A 23,556-nucleotide genomic window follows, 5' to 3' on the forward strand; every position below is an offset into this window, starting at 1 on the left:
CCGCTCGCCGAAGCCGCCGCCGACGCCGCCCCTCGCCGCCCCGAGCCCCGCCGCCCTCGCCGAGCCCCGCCGGAGCCCCGCCCGACCCCGCCGGAGCCCGTCCCGACGAGGTACCGAGCCGCCGCCGTCTTGCCGGTTTTCTAAAAAAAACCGTTCGTTTTTTCAAAAAAAAAACTAGTTTTCGTTTTTTTTCAGATCGGTTTATTTATTTTTTTCGGTTTTATTATTTAGTGAACGTTCACCGACCCGTTCGTTTTAACAAACGTGTTCGTCGGATTTTCGCTGTTAACGAACGTTCGTTCGTTTAACTGTTCGTCAGTTTTCTTTTTCGTCGGATTTTTCCGCGATTATTCCAGATCTCGATTTCTGATCAGATCTTCGTTTTCGTTTAACTTTTCGCTCGTTTATCGGAATCAGGCGATTCAAGCGCCTAGAGTTTCGTCTCGAAATTCTCTTTCCGTTTAACCTACTCAAACAAGTTTTTGCTACTGTAAAATTTGACCTAGATCCAGATTAGTAAACGAAGCTTGTTTCTTTCGCCGTTTGACTTTCGTTGCTTCGTTCGATTTGATTCTTTTTGCAAACCGGAGTTCTTAAGTTGAACTTTCTGGTTGGATCTTTTATTCGAGTTTTACCTGTGCATTAGATGAGTACTTATTGTTTGCTTGTTTGTTTGCGATAGAGTATCCGGAGTGCGCCGCTTGTTACTTCGAATCTCTAGGTTTCACGGATCATCAGCAAGGCAAGTAACACTTTGATCATACTCTTCCATACCCAGTTTTTGTTGCATTAGATCAATCCTCAAACATTGCATGATTAGGATCTAATTAAGTTGTGGGTATTGGGAAGTAGTTGAGGTAGTACCTATTACCTGTTTTATCTATCAAACCCTTGGGAGTTATTTCTACGTTTGCTATTATATTGCTATGCTATGCTCATAGACGTGGATTGGGTTTGAGAGATATTCACGAGAGATGTGAGATTTTTAATTAATGGTTTACTTCAGGTGGCAACTAAAACTCACCTCTGGGTGGATTGAGGTACCTGGGTATTCCAGGATTGCCTGTTTTTCTTTTGGACCGCCACCCAGGTTCAAAGGGATCATGAGATTATTCATGCTAGAAACTTCCGTGTGCAGCCGCAAGCTATTATGGGCTCTAGCATAGTTGATTAAGTTGTGTGAACTCTTACAGTGGTAGACTAGCAGATGTAGGGGATGTAGGTGGTACGGTCTATCACATCGTAAGGTGCAAACACTTCTGAAAGACTGTGTCTCGGTCATCCGTTTCTCAAACATCATGTAGTGCGAGAATCAAGCGGAGGCGATCGAGTCTTGTGGGAAAAGTGCACAAACCTCTGCAGAGTGTATAAACTAATCATGGTTAGCCGTGTCCCCGGTTATGGACAACTTGAGTATCTAGTACCTGGATTATCATGTGAATCTCATCATCATGTTACTTTAATTAATTTTGATCGGTTAATGATGATACTTAATTGGGATTGAGAATGCTGTCAACCATTCTCAATGTTTAACAACCACCATGATAGTTAAATAAAATTTATTCCTTTGCAGTAGGGAAAAATTGGCTTTTCGCAAAACTGTAACCATAGAGCTTTCCACCAGCCATATATGCATGTAGTATAGCACTATTATGTTCATTACTCTCTATGTGTTACATTGCCAGCATATTCCATGTGCTGGCCCGTTTTCGGGCTGCAACGTTTCATGTTGCAGACTTTTCAGACGACGAGTAAGGTGCCTTAGGTCGTGGTCTTATACTCAGTGATGCCGTTGGAGTTGATGGACTCACTTATCTTCCAAGCCTTCCGTTGTTATCGTATTAGATGGCCTTAAGCCATGTTTATCATACTTATTCTCTTTTGAGATTTTCGATGTAATAAGTGTGTGATTGCTACTCTGTTATAAATCCTCCATTTGTACTGTGCGTGTCAGCATTACTGATCCAGGGATGACACTGGTGCACAGCAGCACAGACTGATTGAGGTCTGGTCGCTATAGTCAGGGACTCCTGATGATGACGTACTGATTACTGGCACCGGCTTTGTTGACCCGGGAAATCCAATAGCTCTGGCCAAACATACTGCCAAACAAGAAGTTATTGAGAGGCGGAAACAGAAGTTTGACATTTCTCATTACTCGCAATTGAGCAGCAGCGAGATCCTTTCTGGCTATCTCAGCCAGGTCCAATCCAGCTGCGACCTTGAAATTGATATGGTGAAGCAGATGCACAAAAAATATGAGGTATGACTTCTAGCTTTTAAGTAATTTGTATACATATCCTTCCAGCCCCCAAGTCTACTGGCTATGATAAGATTGAATAGGTTGTAGATCTTAGAAAATCCATAACTTCTGTCCTAGAATCCCTCCTTGGCCGGTTTAAATGTAAACCGGATGTTTGTACAAGTTGAACTTTCCGTCTGTAGCCCCCAAGGGCCGGTTTAATCCACGGGAATGAGCCGGTCCTAATTTGTCTTTGTATAAGAAGAAAGATCTTGACTGCGTAGCCTGTTGGAAATATGCCCTAGAGACAATAATAAAATTGTTATTATTGTGTTTCCCTGTTCATGATAATTGTCTATTGTTCATGCTATAATTGTATTAACTGGAAACCGTAATACATGTGTGAATACATAGACCACAACATGTCCCTAGTAAGCCTCTAGTTGACTAGCTCGTTGATCAATAGATGGTTATGGTTTCTTGACCATGGACATTGGATGTCATTGATAACGGGACCACATCATTAGAAGAATGATGTGATGGACAAGACCCAATCCTAAGCATAGCACAAGATCGTGTAGTTCATTTGCTAAGAGCTTTTCTAATGTCAATATCATTTCCTTAGGCCATGAGATTTTGCAACTCCCGGATACCGTAGGAATGCTTTGGGTGTACCAAACATCACAACGTAACTGGGTGGCTATAAAGGTGCACTACAGGTATCTCCGAAAGTGTCTGTTGGGTTGGCACGAATCCAGACTGGGATTTGTCACTCCGTATGACGGAGAGGTATCTCTGGGCCCACTCGGTAATGCATCATCATAATGAGCTCAATGTGACTAAGGAGTTAGCCATGGGATCATGCGTTATGGAACAAGTAAAGAGACTTGCCGGTAACGAGATTGAACGAGGTATTGGGATACCGACGATCGAATCTCGGGCAAGTAACATACCGATGGACAAAGGGAATTGTATACGGGATTGATTGAATCCCCGACATCGTGGTTCATCCGATGAGATCATCATGGAACATGTGGGAGCCAATATGGGTATCCAGATCCCACTATTGGTTATTGGCCGGAGAGGTGTCTCGGTCATGTCTGCATGGTTCCCAAACCCGTAGGGTCTAAACACTTAAGGTTCGGTGACGCTAGAGTTGTTATGGGAAATAGTATGTGGTTACCTAAGGTTGTTCGGAGTCCCGGATGAGATCCCGGACATGACGAGGAGCTCCGGAATGGTCCGGAGGTGAAGATAGGTATATTGGACGAAGGGTATTGGAGTCCGGAATTTTTCCGGGGGTACCAGGCTATGGCCAGCATGTCCGAAAGGGGTTTCGGAGGCCCCGGCAAGGGTTGGGGGGCCTTATGGGCCAAGGGGAAGGGGCAAACCAGCCCACTAAGGGGCTGTGCGCCCCTTCCAACCCCTCTCACGTAACCAGGAGAGGTGGGGGCGCCACCCCTAGGGCAGTCGCCCCTCCCGGCTTGGGGGGCAAGTTTCCTAGGGGGTGGGGGCACCCAAACCCATCTAGGGTTTCCCCTGGCCGCCGCCTCCTCCTCTAGATCAATCTAGAGGGGCCGGCCTCCTCTCCCCTTCCCCCTATATATAGTGAGGGGGTGGGAGGGCAGCCACACCCTTCCCTTGGCGCAGCCCATTCCTCCTCATACATCTCCTCCTCCTCCGTAGTGCTTGGCGAAGCCCTGCCAGAGAACCACGAGCTCTATTGCCACCATGCCGTCGTGCTGCTGGAGTTCTCCCTCAACTTCTCCTCTCCCCTTGCTGGATCAAGAAGGAGGAGACGTCCCTGGGCTGTACGTGTGTTGAACGCAGAGGCGCCGTCCATTCGGCGCTAGATCGGATCTTCCACGATTTGAATCGCCGCGAGTACGACTCCATCAACCGCGTTCTTGTAACGCTTCCACTTAGCGATCTTCAAGGGCATGAAGATGCACTCCCTCTCTCTCGTTTCTAGCATCTCCTAGATTGATCTTGGTGACACGTAGGAAAATTTTGAATTATTGCTACGTTCCCCAACAGTGGTATCAGAGCTAGGTCAATGCGTAGATTCTATGCACGAGTAGAACACAAAGTAGTTGTGGGCGATGATTTGTTCAATTTGCTTGCCGTTACTAGTCTTATCTTGATTCGGCGGCATTGTGTGATGAAGCGGCCCGGACCGACCTTACACGTACTCTTATGTGAGACAGGTTCCAGCGACTGACATGCACTTGATGCATAAGGTGGCTAGCGAGTGTCTGTCTCTCCCACTTTAGTCGGATCGGATTCGATGAAGAGGGTCCTTATGAAGGGTAAATAGCAATTGGCATATCACCGTTGTGGCTTTTGCGTAGGTAAGAAACGTTCTTGCTAGAAACCCATAGCAGCCACGTAAAACATGCAACAACAATTAGAGGACGTCTAACTTGTTTTTGCAGGGTATGCTATGTGATGTGATATGGCCAAAAGGATGTGATGAATTATATATATGTGATGTATGAGACTGATCATGTTCTTGTAATAGGAATCACGACTTGCATGTCGATGAGTATGACAACCGGCTGGAGCCATAGGAGTTGTCTTAATTTATTGTATGACCTGCGTGTCAATGAAAAACGCCATGTAATTACTTTACTTTATTGCTAACCGTTAGCCATAGTAGTAGAAGTAATAGTTGGCGAGACAACTTCATGAAGACACGATGATGGAGATCATGATAATGGAGATCATGGTGTCATGCCGGTGACGAAGGTGATCATGCCGCGCCTCGAAGATGGAGATCAAAAGGCGCAAGATGATATTGGCCATATCATGTCACTTTATGATTTGCATGTGATATTTGTCATGTTTACATCTTATTTGCTTAGAACGACGGTAGCATAAATAAGATGATCCCTCACTAAAATTTCAAGAGATGTGTTCCCCCTAACTGTGCATCGTTGCGAAGGTTCGTTGTTTCGAAGCACCACGTGATGATCGGGTGTGATAGATTCTAACGTTCGCATACAATGGGTGTAAGCCAGATTTACACATGCGAAACACTTAGGTTGACTTGACGAGCCTAGCATGTACAGACATGGCCTCAGAACACAAGAGACCGAAAGGTCGAACATGAGTCGTATAGTAGATACGATCAACATGAAGATGTTCACCGATGATAACTAGTCCGTCTCACGTGATGATCGGACACGGCCTAGTTGACTCGGATCATGTATCACTTAGATGACTAGAGGGATGTCTATCTAAGTGGGAGTTCATTAAATAATCAGATGAACTTAATTATCATGAAAATAGTCAAAAGGTCTTTGCAAATTATGTCATAGCTTACGCTTTGGTTCTACTGTTTAAGATATGTTCCTAGAGAAAATTTAGTTGAAAGTTGATAGTAGAAATTATGCGGACTGGGTCCGTAAACTGAGGATTATCCTCATTGCTGCGCAGAAGGCTTATGTCCTTAATGCATCGCTCGGTGTGCTGAACCTCGAGCGTCGTCTGTGGATGTTGCGAACATCTGGCATACACGTTTTGATGACTACGTGATAGTTCAGTGCGTGATGCTAACGGTTTAGAATTGAGGCGCCAAAAATGTTTTGAAATGTCGCAGAACATATGATATGTTCCAAAGACTGAAATCGGGATTTCAGACTAGTGCCCACGTCAAGAGGTATGAGACCTCTAACAAGTTTCTTAAGCCTGCAAACTAAGGGAGAAAAGCTCAATCGTTGAGCATGTGCTCAGATTGTCCGAGTACTACAATTGCTTGAATCGAGTGGGAGTTAATCTTCCAGATGAGATAGTGATTGTTCTCCATAGTCACTGCCACCAAGCTATTAGAGCTTCGTGATGAACTATAACATATCAGGGATAGACATGATGATCCTTGAGCAACTCGCGATGTTTGACACCGCGAAAGTAGAAATCAAGTAGGAGCGTCAATTGTTGATGGTTAGTAAAACCACTAGTTTCAAGAAGGGCAAGGGAAAGAAGGGATACTTCATGAAACGGCAAATCAGTTGCTGCTCTATTGAAGAAACCCAAGGTTGAACCCAAACACAAGACTAAGTGCTTCTGTAATGAGGGGAACGGTCACTGAAGCAGAACTACCCTAGATACTTGGTAGATGAGAAGGCAGGCAAGGTCGACAGAAGTATATTGGATATACATTATATTAATGTGTACTTTACTAGTACTCCTAGTAGCACCAGGGTATTAGATACCGGTTCGGTTGCTAAGTGTTGGTAACTCGAAATAAAAGGCTACGGAATAAACAGAGACTAGCTAAAGGTGAGATGACGATATGTGTTGGAAGTGATTCCAAGGTTGATGTGATCAAGCATCGCATGCTCCCTCTACCATCGAGATTGGTGTTAAACCTAAATAATTGTTATTTGGTGTTTGTGTTGAGCATAGACATGATTGGATTATGTTTATCGCAATACGGTTATTCATTTAAGGAGAATAATGGTTACTCTGTCTATTTGAATAATACCTTCAATGGTCTTGCACCTAAAATGAATGGTTTATTGAATCTCGATCGTAGTGATACACATGTTCATGCCAAAAGATATAAGATAGTAATGATAGTACACATACTTGTGGCACTGCCATTTGAGTAATATTGGTATAAAACGCATGAAGAAGCTCCATGTTGATGGATCTTTGGACTCACTCGTTTTCGAAAAGATTGAGACATGCGAACCATGTCTATTGGTAGATATGCATGAAGAAACTCCATACAGATGGATCGTTTGGACTCACTTGATTTTGAATCACTTGATACATGCAAATCATAACACATGGGCAAGATGACTGAAAGGCCTCGTTTTCAGTAAGATGGAACAAGAAAGCAACTTGTTTGAAGTAATACATTTTGATGTGTGCAGTCCAATGAGTGCTGAGGGACGCAGTCAATATCGTTATGTTCTTACTTCACAGATGATTTGATAGATGCTGAGTATATTTACTTGATGAAACACAAGTCTGAATTATTGAAAGGTTCAAGTAATTTCAGAGTGAAGTTGAAGATCGTCGTGACAAGAGGATAAAATGTCTGTGATATGATCGTAGAGATGAATATGTGAGTTACGAGGTTGGCACACAATTAAGACATTGTGGAAATTGTTTCACAACTAATACCGCCTGGAACACCATAGTGTGATGGTGTGTCCGAACATCATAACTGCACCCTATTGGATATGGTGCATACCATGATGTCTCTTATCGAATTACCGCTATCATTTATGGGCTAGGCATTAGAGACAACCGCATTCACTTTAAATAGGGCACCACGCAATTCCATTGAGACGACACCATATGAACTATGGTTTAGAGAAACTAAGCTGTCGTTTCTTAAAAGTTTGGGGCTGCGACGCTTATGTGAAAAAGTTTCCGGCTGATAAGCTCGAACCCAAAGCGGATAAATGCATCTTCATAGAATACCCAAAACAGTTGGGTATACCTCCTATTTCAGATCTGGAAGCAAAAGTGATTGTTTCTAGAAACGGGTCCTTTCTCGAGGAAAAGTTTCTCTCGAAAGAATTGAGTGGGAGGATGGTGGAGACTTGATGAGGTTATTGAACCGTCACTTCAACTAGTGTGTAGCAGGGCACAAGAAGTTGTTCCTGTGGCACCTACACCAATTGAAGTGGAAGCTTATGATAGTCATCATGAAACGTCGGATCAAGTCACTACCAAACCTCGTAGGACGACAAGGATGCGTACTACTTCAGAGTGGTACGTAATCCTATCTTGGAAGTCATGTTGCTAGACAACAATGAACCTACGAGCTATGGAGCAGCGATGGTGGGCCCAGATTCCGACGAATGGCTCGAGGCCAAAAAATCCGAGAGAGGATCCATGTATAAAAAAACAAAGTATAGACTTTGGAAGAACTACTTGATGGTCGTAAGGTTGTTGGGTGTAGATGGATTTTAAAAGGAAGACAGACAATGATGGTAAGTGTCACCATTAAGAAAGCTCGACTTGTCGTTAAGATGTTTTCCGACAAGTTCAAGGAGTTGACTGCGAAGAGACTTTCTCACTCGTAGCGATGCTAAGAGTCTGTTGGAATTATATTAGCAGTTACTGCATTATTTATCAAATCTTGCAGATAGGATGTCAAAACATTGTTTCCTCGACGATTTTCTTGAGGAAAGGTTGTATGTGATACAACCAGAAGGTTTTGTCAATCCTGAAAGATGCTAACAAGTATGCAAAGCTCCAGCAATCCTTCTAAGGACTGGAGTAAGCATCTCGGAGTTGGAATGTACGCTTTGATGAGATGATCAAAGATTTTGGGTTTATACAAAGTTTATGAGAAACTTGTATTTCCAAAGAAGTGAGTGGGAGCACTATAGAATTTTTGATGAGTATATGTCGTTAACATATTGTTGATCAAAAATGAGGTAGAATTTCTGGAAAGCATACAGGGTTATTTGGAAAGTGTTTTTCAATGGAAAACCTGGATTAAGCTACTTGAACATTGAGCATCAAGATCTATAAGGATAGATAAAAAACGCTTAATAGTACTTTCAAATGAATACATACCATGACAAGATTTTGAAGGAGTTCAAAATAGATCAGCAAAGAAGGAGTTCTTGGTTGTGTTACAAGGTGTGAGTATTGAGTAAGACTCAAGACCTGACCACGACTGAAGAGAGAGAAAGGACGAAGGTCGTCCCCTATGCTTTAGACGTAGGCTCTACAGTATGCTATGCTGTGTACCGCACCAGAAGTGTGCCTTGCCATGAGTCAGTCAAGGGGTACAAGAGTGATCCAGGAATGGATCACATGACAGCGGTCGAACTTATCCTTAGTAACTAGTGGACTAAGGAATTTTCTCGATTATGGAGGTGGTAAAAGAGTTTGTCGTAAAGGGTTACATCGATGCAAACTTTGACACTAATCCGGATGACTCTGAGTAGTAAACCAGATTCGTATAGTAGAGCAGTTATTTGGAATAGCTCCAAGTAGCGCGTGGTAGCTGCATCTACAAGATGACATAGAGATTTGTAAAGCACACACGGATCTGAAAGGTTCGGACCCGTTGACTAATAACCTCTCTCACAAGCAAGATATGAACAAACCCCATGGGTGTTGGATTCATTACAATCACATAGTGATGTGAACAAGATTATTGACTCTAGTGCAAGTGGGAGACTATTGGAAATATGCCCTAGAGGCAATAATAAAATGGTTATTATTGTATTTCCTTGTTCATGATAATTATCTATTGTTCATGCTATAATTGTATTAACTGGAAACCGTAATACATGTGTGAATACATAGACCACAACATGTCCCTAGTAAGCCTCTAGTTGACTAGCTCGTTGATTAATAGATGGTTATGGTTTCCTGACCATGGACATTGGATGTCATTGATAACGGGATCACATCATTAGAAGAATGATGTGATGGACAAGACCCAATCCTAAGCATAGCACAAGATCGTGTAGTTCGTTTGCTAAGAGCTTTTCTAATGTCAAGTATCATTTCCTTAGACCATGAGATTGTGCAACTCCCGGATACCGTAGGAATGCTTTGGGTGTACCAAACGTCACAACGTAACTAGGTGGCTATAAAGGTGCACTACAGGTATCTCCGAAAGTGTCTGTTGGGTTGGCACAAATCAAGACTGGGATTTGTCACTCCGTATGACGGAGAGGTATCTCTGGGCCCACTCGGTAATGCATCATCATAATGAGCTCAATGTGACTAAGGAGTTAGCCACGGGATCATGCGTTACGGAACGAGTAAAGAGACTTGCCGGTAACAAAATTGAACGAGGTATTGGGATACCGACGATCGAATCTCGGGCAAGTAACATACCGATGGACAAAGGGAATTGTATACGGGATTGATTGAATCCCCGACATCGTGGTTCATCTGATGAGATCATCGTGGAACATGTGGGAGCCAATATGGGTATCCAGATCCCGCTATTGGTTATTGGCTAGAGAGGTGTCTCGGTCATGTCTGCATGGTTCCCGAACCCGTAGGGTCTACACACTTAAGGTTCGGTGACGCTAGAGTTGTTATGGGAAATAGTATGTGGTTACCGAAGGTTGTTCGGAGTCCCGGATGAGATCCCGGACATGACGAGGAGCTCCGGAATGGTTCGGAGGTGAAGATCGGTATATTGGACGAAGGGTATTGGAGTCCGGAATTGTTCCGGGGGTACCAGGCTATGGCCAGCATGTCCGAAAGGGGTTTCGGAGGCCCCGGCAAGCGTTGGGGGGCCTTATGGGCCAAGGGGAAGGGGCAAACCAGCCCACTAAGGGGCTGTGCGCCCCTCCCAACCCCTCTCACGTAACCAGGAGAGGTGGGGGCGCCACCCCTAGTGCAGCCGCCCCTCCCGGCTTGGGGGGCAAGTTTCCTAGGGGGTGGGGGCGCCCAAACCCATCTAGGGTTTCCCCTGGCCGCCGCCTCCTCCTCTAGATCCATCTAGAGGGGCCGGCCCCCTCTCCCCTTCCCCCTATATATAGTGAGGGGGTGGGAGGGCAACCACACCCTTCCCTTGGCGCAGCCCCTTCCTCCTCATACATCTCCTCCTCCTCCGTAGTGCTTGGCGAAGCCCTGCCGGAGAACCACGAGCTCCATTGCCACCATGCCGTCGTGCTGCTGGAGTTCTCCCTCAACTTCTCCTCTCCCCTTGCTGGATCAAGAAGGAGGAGACGTCCCCGGGCTGTACGTGTGTTGAACGCGGAGGCGCCGTCTGTTTGGCGCTAGATCGGATCTTCCGCGATTTGAATCGCCGCGAGTACGACTCCATCAACCGCGTTCTTGTAACGCTTCCGCTTAGCGATCTTCAAGGGTATGAAGATGCACTCCCCCTCTCTCGTTGCTAGCATCTCCTAGATTGATCTTGGTGACATGTAGGAAAATTTTGAATTATTGCTACATTCCCCAACATAGCCCCCATGAGTCGATTGGGACTGTTACATCACTTCCGGCTCATGATGAAGAAAAAACAAACGGTATGCATTAGCCCCCAAGTGCCAAGTAGTCTTGCTTGCAAAGTACTTGGGACTTTATTCATTAGAGCCATTGTCTTGAAAAATTTGCTTCGATAGACATTAGCCCCCAAGTGTCAAGTGTTGTTGCTGGCAAAAGACTTGGGACTTGTAATCTGATAAACTTGATATTTGATAATTCTATACCTTATACAGGCTGCCATTACTGAACTGGAGTCCCAATTGAATGATGCCAAGACCCAGCTGGCGACTCAGGAAACTGAGACCCAGAAGGCTGAGTCGAAATTCCAATTTAGCGTGGCTGAGTCGGAAAAACTGAAGACCGGGTATGAAGCAGAGAAAAAGACTTGGGCGGATGAAAAGACGGCTTTGACCCAACGTGCTAAGAAGGCAGAGGCAGCGCTTGAAGAAGTGGCCACTAAGCTTACCGGTTTAAAACGCCGTGTAAATCAGATGGTTTCAGCTATCTTTGGTGAGCCGCCTTACTAAGCATCAGAAATGAATCATTATTTTGATCATATAACTCGCCATTTAATCATTCTGCGATATATCCAGGTCCCAGGAGCAGCAATCTCAATCAAGATATTCTTGTGAAGCTTAAAGCTGTCTACGCACTTGTTGAGCAGCTGTACACCGGGACTCAACGTACAGTAGCCGCCATTTCACCAGCAGGTCAAGTACCAACTTTGTTGATAGATGTTTTGAAGAAGCTCTCTGTGATGCCTGTAAGATTTGAGGAGATAAAGCGATCATCTGCCAGAGCCGGCGCTGTGACGGCTTTAAGCTGGGCCAAGGCATGGGTACCAGAACTTGACCCGTCTGAGGTAGCCACTGGTTACCCAAGCTTGAAAGAAGATGGTACACCTTTTGATCAGAAAGATTTCTCAGCCTGCGTAAAGGAAATCCGTCCGATGGCCACTCTCATTGCCAATGACTCGGACCTCTCCAAGTATCATCCGGCTTATGACCAGGAGAATAAGAAGATGCCAACTCCGGCTTACAAAGTGATGGACTTAATCCCGCCAATCCGTAAGCATACCTTTGCTCCTGAAGTCGATCCGTCTGAGCTTATAGATGATGAAGCTGAATTTGAAGCTTTATCTGGCATCGATTGGTCATCACCAACTTTTCAGCCAGCGGAAGAAGATCAAGAGCCAGCAAAGGATGACGCAGAAGACTCTGAGCGGCAAGGCCAAGAAGACTGAACCGTCGGGCGGCTCTAAACTTTGAAATTTTGAAAAACACTTTGATCTTATTCGTCCCATGGAGGCATGTAATAGGATAGTGAAACTTTGAATCTGTCATGCCATCGTGCATGTTCTGCGTTGCATAAGACTGCCAATTGACTATCTGCCACTGATGTTTATAATAGCAGCTTTTGAATCTGTTCCTGTATGCATAAACAGATCACAAGTGTCCCATGGTTTACCGCGGGACGAGTCATAATGCCCAATACATAAATACTCCTATAATCAGGACTGGCTTAATTATAACAAATTATGTCATACCTGTGATATTTGATCACACTGTTGGTTTACCAAACCAGTAGAATAAGGGCGATAACCCAAAATTTGAGCATTGGTAATCAGCATACGTTGCTGGCTTATGAATATAGCCAGGCCGGGTCAATAAACACCGGATACTATTTTATGTCATACTAGCGACTTATAGTCAAAAGCCAGGCCGGGTTAATGAACACCGGTTAATGTCATATATGACTCATAAGGCATTATAAGCCTTATTGGTTTCCAACCATGTATTACTATGTCACAAGAGAAAAATCGCAAAAAGACGTTCAAATCAAATCAATAGAAAAATCCAAGGCTTTCATAGGCCTCCAAGCCAAAATATCTTCTTCAATGAAACTAGCATTAGCCACTGGAAGGTACGCGCTTTCCGTGAGCCGGCACTCACATTAACCAATCGACATTTCAACCCAGATAAGTTCAGTTCTTATTTAAAGATAGACTTATCAGGAGTACGCGGGGTCAGAGTAGCATCGTGCATCACAGGCCGATTTATCCAAGTTTCAAGGAAGGCGGCTTTATCATCCTGAGCTTCTCCTTGCTATCCGTAAGTCGTGCCCTCACATGACAGACCGGCGTTTTAACCTTAAAAAGTTCAGGGCCTTGTTGAGAAGATTGGTTGTTAAGAGTTCGCCGGGTCAATCAGGTTTACCTGATGGAGAAGCATCTGGCATACAGGCAGGATAACCCGGGGTTTTAGGTGAATACACCTAGCTTCCAAGCCTGGCTTTTAAGCCTATCACAAGGTTATAGCAACTCTTCTTCTTTAGAACAAAAAGAGCCCCCAAGTAATTTTTCTGAGCTATGCTCAATGGGTACCTATGTTTGAGTGGTGCTTTTGCAACAGACTCTCTTTGGTCCCTTTATCCTGGGTCGCAAGCCCCCAAGTTTTTTTTGTGGCCCATAAGCCAGATCAAAGGGTAATCATAACTTTGCTCTATAAAGCAGAAGCCCCCAAGTAACCAACTTATTAAGAAAAAACGATAGAGGCCCATCTTTAGCAGGGATGTCGGTTTATTATATTGATCATAATATAACACTGTCAAAATATATACATCAGAAGAGCCTGTGGCTCAGGTGTAATAAGGCCGAATGTGAGCAATATTCCACGGCCGGTGGGTCTCCTCCTCTGACTTACGTGAGTCTTTGTGCTCTCGAATATCGATAAGGTAGTATGACCCGTTGTTCAGATTCTTGCTGACCACAAAGGGTCCTTCCCAAGGTGGGGATAACTTGTGCATATCAGTCTGATCCTGGATGAGCCGGAGCACTAGATCGCCTTCTTGAAAAGTTCTGGTTTTAACCCGGCGGCTGTGGTAACGGCGTAGATCTTGTTGGTAAATCGCCGAACAAGCCGCTGCGATGTCACGCTCCTCATCTAACAAGTCAAGTGCTTCCTGACATGCTTTTTCATTGTCAGCTTCAACATAAGCCGCCACACGAGGCGAGTCGTGATGGATGTCAATAGGGAGAACCGCCTCTGCTTCGTAGACCATGAAAAAAGGTGCATAACCTGTAGACCTGTTGGGGGTTGTATTAATGCTCCATAACACAGAAGGTAACTCCTCCACCCAACAACTCGGTGTTCGCTGCAAAGGAACCATAAGCCGGGGTTTGATGCCTCTCAAGATCTCTTGATTGGCTCTCTCCTCTTGGCCATTAGATTGGGGGTGAGCCACTAACGATATATTGAGCCGGATATGCTCACGTTGACAAAATTCTTTCATAGCACCCTTGGAGAGATTAGTCCAATTATTTGTTATAATGCTATGTGGAAAACCAAAGCGGAAGATCACCTTCTTCATGAATTGAACCACCATGGCTGCATCACACCTGCTGACCGGCTCTGCCTCGACCCACTTAGTGAACTTATCAACCGCCACCAAGAGGTGGGTCTTCTTATCCTTGGACCTCTTGAAAGGTCCAACCATGTCAAGCCCCCATGTTGCAAACGGCCAAGTGATTCGGATCACCCTCAGCTCCTGAGCCAGAACATGAGCTCGACGTGAAAACTTCTGACAACCGTCACATCTTTTGACCAAGTCCTCAGCATCAGCATGAGCCGTCAGCCAATAAAACCCGTGACGAAAAGCCTTGGCCACCAGGGATTTAGAGCCGGCATGATGACCACAATCTCCTTCGTGGATCTCACACAAAATCTCACAGCCTTCTTCAGGAGAAACTTAACGCTGAAACGCCCCTGTGACACTGCAATGATGTAACTCCCCATTGACAATAGTCATTAACTTGGACCGTCGGGTTATCTGCCTGGCCAAAGTTTCATCCTCAGGTAACTCGCCCCGGGTCATATATGCCAAATATGGGACTGTCCAATCAGGGATGACATGAAGGGCTGCCACCAACTATGCCTTCGGGTCAGGAATAGCAAAATCCTCCTCTGTAGGTAACTTCACCGACAGGTTATGCAAAACGTCAAGAAAGACATTGGGCAGCACCGGTTTACGTTGAGAACCCAACTGGCTTAAGGCGTCCGCCGCTTCATTTTTGCGCCGATCGATATGCTCAACCTGATAACCTTTGAAGTGACCAGCAATAATATCCACCTCTCGTCGATAAGCCGCCATGAGTGGATCCTTGGAATCCCAAGTACCAGAGACTTGCTGAGCCACCAAGTCTGAGTCGCCAAAACACCTTACCCGGCTTAAGTTCATCTCCTTAGCCATCCGAAGACCATGGAGCAAGGCCTCATATTCAGCTGTATTGTTAGTGCAAGGGAACTTTAAACGGAGAACATAACAAAATTTATCACCTCGAGGGGAAGCTAGCACAACTCCAGCCCCCGAGCCCTCCAATTTCCTGGACCCATCAAAGTGAATAGTCTAATATGTGTTATCTGGCTTTTCCTCCGGTGCCTGTAATTCTGTCTAGTCATTGATGAAATCCACAAGTGCTTGGGACTTGATAGCCGTACGAGGCATATACTTTAACCCGTGAGGTCCAAGCTCAATGGCCCACTTAGCAACCCGGCCAGTTGCCTCCCTGTTCTGAATGATATCTCCCAAAGGAGCAGAACTGACCATAGTGATGGGATGACCCTGTAAATACTGATTAAGCTTCCGGCTTGCCATAAACACTCCATACACAAGCTTCTGCCAATGTGGGTATCTCTGCTTGGACTCAATGAGCACCTCACTGATATAATAAACTAGCCATTGAACCGTATACTCCTTGCCTGCCTCCTTCCTTTCTACCACGATAGCCACACTGACGGCCCGGCTATTAGCAGCCACATACAACAATAGCGGCTCCTTATCAACAAGGGTAGCAAGCATGGGTGGCTCAGCCAATTGTTTCTTTAGATCCTCAAATTCTTGGTTAGCAGCATCACTCCAAACAAAATGATCTGTCTTCTTCATCATTTCATAGAGGGGTATAGCCTTCTCACCCAACCGGCTTATGAACCGGCTCAAAGCCGCAATACGACCCGTCAGGCGCTGAACATCATTAACGCACGCCGGTTTAGCCAAAGAAGTAATAGCTTTGATTTTCTCTGGGTTAGCTTCAATGCCTCTATTAGAAACCAAAAAACCCAAGAGCTTGCCTGCAGGCACGGCAAAGACACATTTAGCCGGATTAAGCATCATCTTGTAGACTCGGAGATTGTCAAACGTCTCCTTCAAATCATCAATCAGGGTCTCCTTCTTTCTTGACTTCACCACAATGTCATCAACATAAGCATGAACATTGCGCCCGATCTGACTGTGAAGGCAATTTTGCACACACCACTGATAAGTCGCCTGGGCACTCTTGAGCCCAAAAGGCATGGACACATAGCAGAAGGCTCCAAACGGAGTAATGAAAGTTGTCTTCTCCTGGTCCTTAACTGCCATCTTGATCTGATGATAACCTGAATAAGCATCCAAAAAGCTCAAGCGCTCACAACCCGTCGTAGCATCAATGATTTGATCAATACGAGGGAGAGCAAACGGATCAGCCGGACAAGCCTTGTTCAAGTCCGTGTAATCCACACACATCCGCCAAGTGCCATTCTTCTTGAGTACCAGCACTGGGTTAGCCAACCATTCAGGATGGAAAACTTCAACGATAAACCCAGCTGCCAAGAGCCAGGCCACTTCCTCTCCAATGGCCTTCCGCCTCTCCTCGTTGAATCGGCGAAGAAACTATTTGACCGGCTTAAACTTTGGATCAATTTTAAGAGTGTGCTCAGCGAGTTCTCTCGGTACACCCGGCATGTCTGAAGGTTTCCATGCAAAGATGTCCCGGTTCTCACGGATGAACTCGATGAGCGCGCTTTCCTATTTTGGATCCAGATTGGCATTGATACTGAACTGCTTCGATGAATTGCCAGGAACGAAGTCAACCATCTTAGTGTCATCTGCCGACTTAAATTTGAGTGAAGGATCCTGCTATGTGGTTGGCTTCTTTAGAGACGTCATGTCCGCCGGGTCAACATTATCCTTATAAAATTTCAGCTCCTCTGTTGCGCAAGCAGACTCGGCATAAGCAGCATCTCCTTCTTCACACTCCAGAGCTATCTTTCGGCTCCCATGTACTGTAATGGTCCCCTTATGACCCAGCATCTTAAGCTGCAGATAAACGTAGCAGGGCCTGGCCATGAACTTAGCATAAGCCGGCCGTCCAAATAGAGCATGGTAAGGGCTATTGATTTTCACCACTTAAAAGGTAAAGGTTTCTGATCTAGAGTCATGGTCATCTCCAAAAGCAACTTCCAGAGCTATCTTACCAACCGGGTATGCCGACTTACCAGGCACCACGCCATGGAAAACAGTGTTCAACGGTTTAAGATTTTTATCTGCCAACCCCATGCGACAAAAAGTCTCATAATAGAGAATATTGATGTTGCTCCCCCCATCCATGAGTACCTTGGTGAACTTATACCCTCCAACCTGAGGTGCCACCACCAATGCCAGGTGACCCGAATTATCCACCCGGGGCGGGTGATCCTCCCGACTCCATATGATGGGATGCTCAGACCAGCGTAAATAACGGGGAACCGCCAGCTCAACGGCATTGACTGCCCTCTTATGAAGCTTCTGATCATGCTTACATAAGCTAGTAGTAAAGACATGATACTGCCCACTATTCAACTGCTTCGGGTTGCTTTGATAACCAGACTATTGCTGCTGTTGATTCCCCTGATTGTTCTGCTGATTGTAACCACCTTGGTTGCCATGATTGCCTTGATTTCCTTGAAACCTCGAGTTAGAGCCGCCTCTGCTGTAACCCGGCCCATGGAAACCTGAGCCGCCACCCGGTCCATGACTGTCTTGGAAAAGATTCGAATTTTTGAACTCCTTCATAATGTAGCAATCTTTCCAGAGGTGCCCAGACGGCCTCTCCCGCGTCCCGTGTTTCGGGCGGGGCTGATTTAACAGTTGCTCAAGATTGATGCCTGACCCTCCAGTCTGCAGGGGCGGTTTACCCTTACGATGCTGACCATTATTCTGTGCATTGGTGTTAGCCACAAAGTCAAAACTATTATCAGCCTTGCGCTTACCGTTGCCTCCCTGGTTCGCCGGGTTATGCTGCTGCCCCTTGGCGTTGCTGCTCTTCTTTCCCTTCCTCGGCTTCTCATCATCAGAATCAGGGTCCTTGGTACCATCAGAGTCAGCATATTTAACTAGAGCCGCCATGAGGGTCCCCATGTCATTGCAGTGATGTTTCAGCCGTCCCAACTTCTGCTTTAGGGGTATGAACCGGCAATTGTTCTCCAGCATCAACACTGTTGAGTAATGACCCGGCGGCGTTGGCACGTGCTGCGGCGGGTTATTGTTCTGATGAGGTGGGTCTGTCGTACGTGGCTGAACCGGCGTACCCGTCCCAGGTGCTTCAACCCGATTCACCACTAGCTGGTTACTAGTTCCTGCTCCTGGCGTGTTAAAGAGATTCCTTGCCTCGTAAACCGCGGGCAGACGAGTCTGATGCCTCCTCCTCATGACGTCGTTTGATGTGTTCTGATCTAACATGAGTCGGTAAGACTCCGACTGAATCCGCTGCGCCTGAGCATCCAAAGTGGTCCGCTCCTCGGCCATCCTTACGTTTTCCGCATTTAGCTCCTCCTTGGCTTGTGCTATCTCATCAGCAATTTTGCGACCACCGCATTATGCTGATCCTGATCTGCCGGGTTAACCACCGTTGTTACCAACGCTGTCAGCTTATCCAGTAAGTCAGTTAAGACTTGAGCCGGCGGGCGCACAGGGCCTCCTGCTCCGGCAACCGTCGCCACTGTTGACCCGGAAATCAGTGCTGCTGCAGTCGATGAGTGTTGCACCGGCTGCGTACCGGCCATGAAGATCGTGACCCGGTTTGGTGGCTCACGGGGGTCCGGAATACTATCGCCATCGGAACAGCCCCCAAGCCGGCCATCTTGCAGTTGGTACAGTGACTCGGTCTCACTAGTGGATGACTCGCCATCTAAATAGACAACCGTCTCACCGTTAGATACCGATTCAGATTCCGCACCGTTGATGAATCCCACGAAGGCATGCTTCATTGCGGGCTGAACACGGGCGGGTCTTGCACGCTGAGCCGTCTCGATGATGTCGGTGCAGATGTCCAGCTCGGGCCCGGTTCGCCGATCTTGCCAATGAAGACGTGAATTCCACCAAAGGGGACACGGTACCCGTACGCAATTGAGCCAGCCTCGGGGCCCCAGCCTGCGTCGTCGATGTAGAGCTTGCCGCAACGACTCTTGGTCATCCGACCCATGCCGTATCCCTTGAGCCCTTCGAAGTTGCCCTCTAAGAACTTGGAACCATCGTGCAATAGCCCCACGATGGGCGCCAACTATCATGGAATTGTCACGGCAGATGTCCTAGTGTGAGGACTTAGTCGTGGAGCCATCGCAACGAAGTTAGCTTAAAGGGGTTAAACAGGACAAAGGACACGAGGAGTTTATACTGGTTCGGCCCCTTGCGGTGAAGGTAAAGGCCTAATCTAGTTTGAGGTGGTATTGCTAGGGTTTTGATGACCAGGGAGAGAATACGCTAAGCCTGGCTCTCGATCGTTTGTTTTCTGTCCTAAGCCGCCGCCGGGTCGTCCCCTTATATACACGGGTTGACGCCCTGCGGTCTACAGAGTCCCGGCCGGCTCATATACGTGTCCGGCTCGGAGATCAATTACATATGCCTTACAATACATGTCATACATACATGGCGGTTTATAACCGTGGGCCTTAAGCCGCCTTTGGGCTTGGGCCCTCTACTCAGCCTATCTATGAACCGCCATTACGTTCTTGGGCTTCATGGAGATGAATCATCATAAGGATGACCCGGCCCCTCCTGGCGGGTCATGCCTGATAGTCATATCCCCAACAGGTTTTGTTTGGCCAACTTGATCTATTTATCTTGCAATGGGAAGAGGTGCCCGGTAGTGGGTTCGATCTTACGGTGCTCGATCCCAGTGACAAAAAGGGAAACAACACGTATGTATCGTTGCTACTAAGGATAAAAAGATGGGATCCATATCTAACGCAACAGATAAACGGATCTTGTCTACATCATGTCATCGTTCTAATTTGCATTACTCCGTTTTTCCATGAACTTAATACACTAGATGCATGCTGGATAGCTGACGATGTGTGGAGTAATAGTACTAGATGCAGGCGGAGTCGGTCTACTAATCTTGCACGTGATGCCTATGTAATGATCATTGCCTGGATATCGTCCTAATTATTTGAGGTTCTATCAATTTCCCAACAATAATTTGTTTACCCACTGTTTGCTATATTTCTCGAGAGAAGCCACTAGTGAAACCTATGGCCCCGGGTCTTCTTCCTCATATATTTGCTTGCGATCTACTTTTCCTTTGCATTTTTATTCAGATCTATTAAACCAAAAATACAAAAATACTTTGCTGCACTTTATTTTATTTGCGATCTATTATTTCAATCTACTACAATTTTCTGGCATCGTTACCCGAAAGGGATTGACAACCCCTTTAACACGTCGGGTTGCGAGGTGTTGTTATTTGTGTGCGGGTGTTGTTTACGTTGTGTTGCTTGGTTCTCCTACTGGTTCGATAACCTTAGTTTCTTCACTGAGGGAAATACCTACCTTCGCTGTGCTACATCATCCCTTCCTCTTTGGGGAAATAACGACGTAGTCCTAGCAGACAGGAGCTTTTCTGGCGCTATAGTCAGAGAGGGATCAAAAGGAATTTCTGGCGCCGTTGCCGGGGAGGATCTTCAACATAACCAGGTTCCTAATCACAAATCTCATCTCCTCGCAATTTACATTATTTGCCATTTTCCTCTCATTTTCCTGTCCCCCACTTCACAAAAATTTGCCGTTTTATTCGCCTCTCTTTTTTTTGTTCACTGTTTTCTTGCCGGATCTATTTTTGCATGCATTCTTGTTTGCCGTTATGGATAGTTCTTCCTCTATTGCTTGCACTCCCGAGGATGAAGTCCTCAACTTTAAACAAAGGGGAGGAGAAAATTTAAAAGGTGCTTGGTATAGAATTTGCAATGCTCATAATAGATCTATCCGTAAGCAATCTACCGCTGTGCTTCTGCGTTGTTTTTATGTTGGCATCAACACTTGGTATAGATTCGTCCTTGATACGATTACCGGTGAAAATTTCTTAATGAGTCCTCCTTTTGATGCTCTTAATGCTATGGGAAATTTAGTGGACTCACCACCTCTTATGGTTAATGAAACAATTTTGACTCTTGAGCATGTTATGGAAAGACTAGATGCTATTGAAAAGAAAATGCTCACCGAAGATCATATGGAAATTATACATAAAAAGATGCATAATTTTGCTACTAATCTTGGGTCAAAAGCAGGCGATATTTTTAAGTTGTTAAAAGAGAAGGGTACCTTAATCCATGAAAGAATAGAAGAAAGTCCGCCTCAGATTGATAAATTGGAAGAAATCTTTAGTAATCTAAGCACGGATTTTACTACCACTTCAATTATTGAGGAAACTCCCGTAAAGAGTAGGAGATCCAGGAACAAGGGTGCAACTTCTAGTGATAGCAATAAAGGAGATCTTAAGATGATTAGTATCCACCCTGATTTTGTTGAAGTGATAAGAGATCCTTTTTGCAAGAATGAAATCTTTTAATTTACCCCTAGAAGTATTGCTATTGAAAGTCTTTATGCTAAATCTTTGAAGGATTCTAAGTGTTTGATTGAAGAGTTGGACAAAGATGACAAAACTTAGATCCTTGCTTTATGCCTAGCTAAGGGCGTAAAACTATAGCGCTTGTTGGGAGGCAACCCAATGAATAAATTTTATTTTTGCTTTTTGCTTTCTTTTCTCGAGTGTTAACACAATTATGCTACTGTTATGATTGTGTTTTTTGTGTTTTAATTAGTGTTTGTGCCAAGTAAAGCCTTCAGGATCTTCTTGGGTGATAGTTGTTTGATCTTGCTGAAAAAGACAGAAACTTTGCGCTCACGGAAATAATTTTCATAATCACAAAAAATATCTTTTTCTCTAATTCTTTTTGCATAATATTAATATACAAATTACCCTGGTCGTTCTAATTTGTTAGAATTTTTGGAGTTCCAGAAGTATTCGCAAAAGTCAGATTACTACAGACTATTCTATTTTGACAGATTCTGTCTTCTTTGTGTTGTGTGCTTATTTTGATGGCTCTATGGTTTTCTTTGATGAGTTTTTGCCATAGAATAGTTGGAATACACTAGATATAATACTAAAACAAAATATGAATTGGTTTGATACAACACTTATAGTAGTGATTTATTTTTCTTACACTAACGGATCTAACGAAAATTTTGTTGAGTTTTGTGTGATTGAAGTTTTCAAGTTTTGGGTTATCTTACGATGGATGAAGGAAGGATGTAAGAGCATAAGCTTGGGGATGCCCCGGCATCCCAAGCTATTCTCCAAAAATGAGCAACCAGCTAAGCTTGGGGATGCCCCCGAGTGGCATCCCCGCCTTCTTCCAACAACTATCGGTATTTTACTCGAGGATATATTTTTATTCGTCACATGATATGTGTTTTGCTTGGAGCATCTTGTATGATATGTGTCTTTGCTTGTTTTATTTTGTGTTTTAAGTCATCAATCCTTGCTGGACACACTTAATTGAGAGAGCCAAAATTATATCATGACTTGTTAGAATTGCTCTCCATGCTTCACTTAAATCTTTTATGAGCTAGGACTTGCTCTAGTGCTTCACTTATATCTTTTTGAGCATGGTGTGCTTTATTATTTTTGAAGAAATGCTCTCTTGCTTCACTTAGATTTATTTGAGAGTTTGTAAAATTTTGAATAAATTCTCTCTTGCTTCACTTAAATTATTTTGAGAGAAAGAAAATTTGTTATGCTCATGATCTTCACTTATATTTGTTTGAGCTTATGAAAAGCAACACATGAAAATTAGTCCCAAAGTGATAGATATCCAAGAAGGATAAAGAAAAAAATTTCATGAAGATCATTGGATAAAATAAACTTGATTCTTAGTAATAGTTTTGAGATATGATGATGTGATATGTGAGTTATGTTGATGAGTAATTGTGCTCTAGTAAGAATATCAGTGTAAAGGTTTGTGATTCCCTATGCATGCACAAAAGTCAATAATCATGCAATGAAAATTATATCCTACTTATGGTGCATTATTTGGTGTTAATTATGCTTAGTTCTTGCTTATGAGATTATTCATTTCTTGGTTGGTTGCTTCTTAATCTTTTTGCTAGCCTTCATTTTGCACTAAGTATGATCTCTACTTGTGCATCCAAAATCCTTTAAACCAGTTTTGCCACATGAGTCCACTATATCTACCTATATGCGGTATTCTTTTGCCGTTCTAAGCAAATTTACATGTGCCATCTCTAATTTTCAA

This window comes from Aegilops tauschii, chromosome 3, assembly GCF_002575655.3.
Source record: "Aegilops tauschii subsp. strangulata cultivar AL8/78 chromosome 3, Aet v6.0, whole genome shotgun sequence".
In the NCBI taxonomy this organism is placed as follows: domain Eukaryota; kingdom Viridiplantae; phylum Streptophyta; class Magnoliopsida; order Poales; family Poaceae; genus Aegilops; species Aegilops tauschii.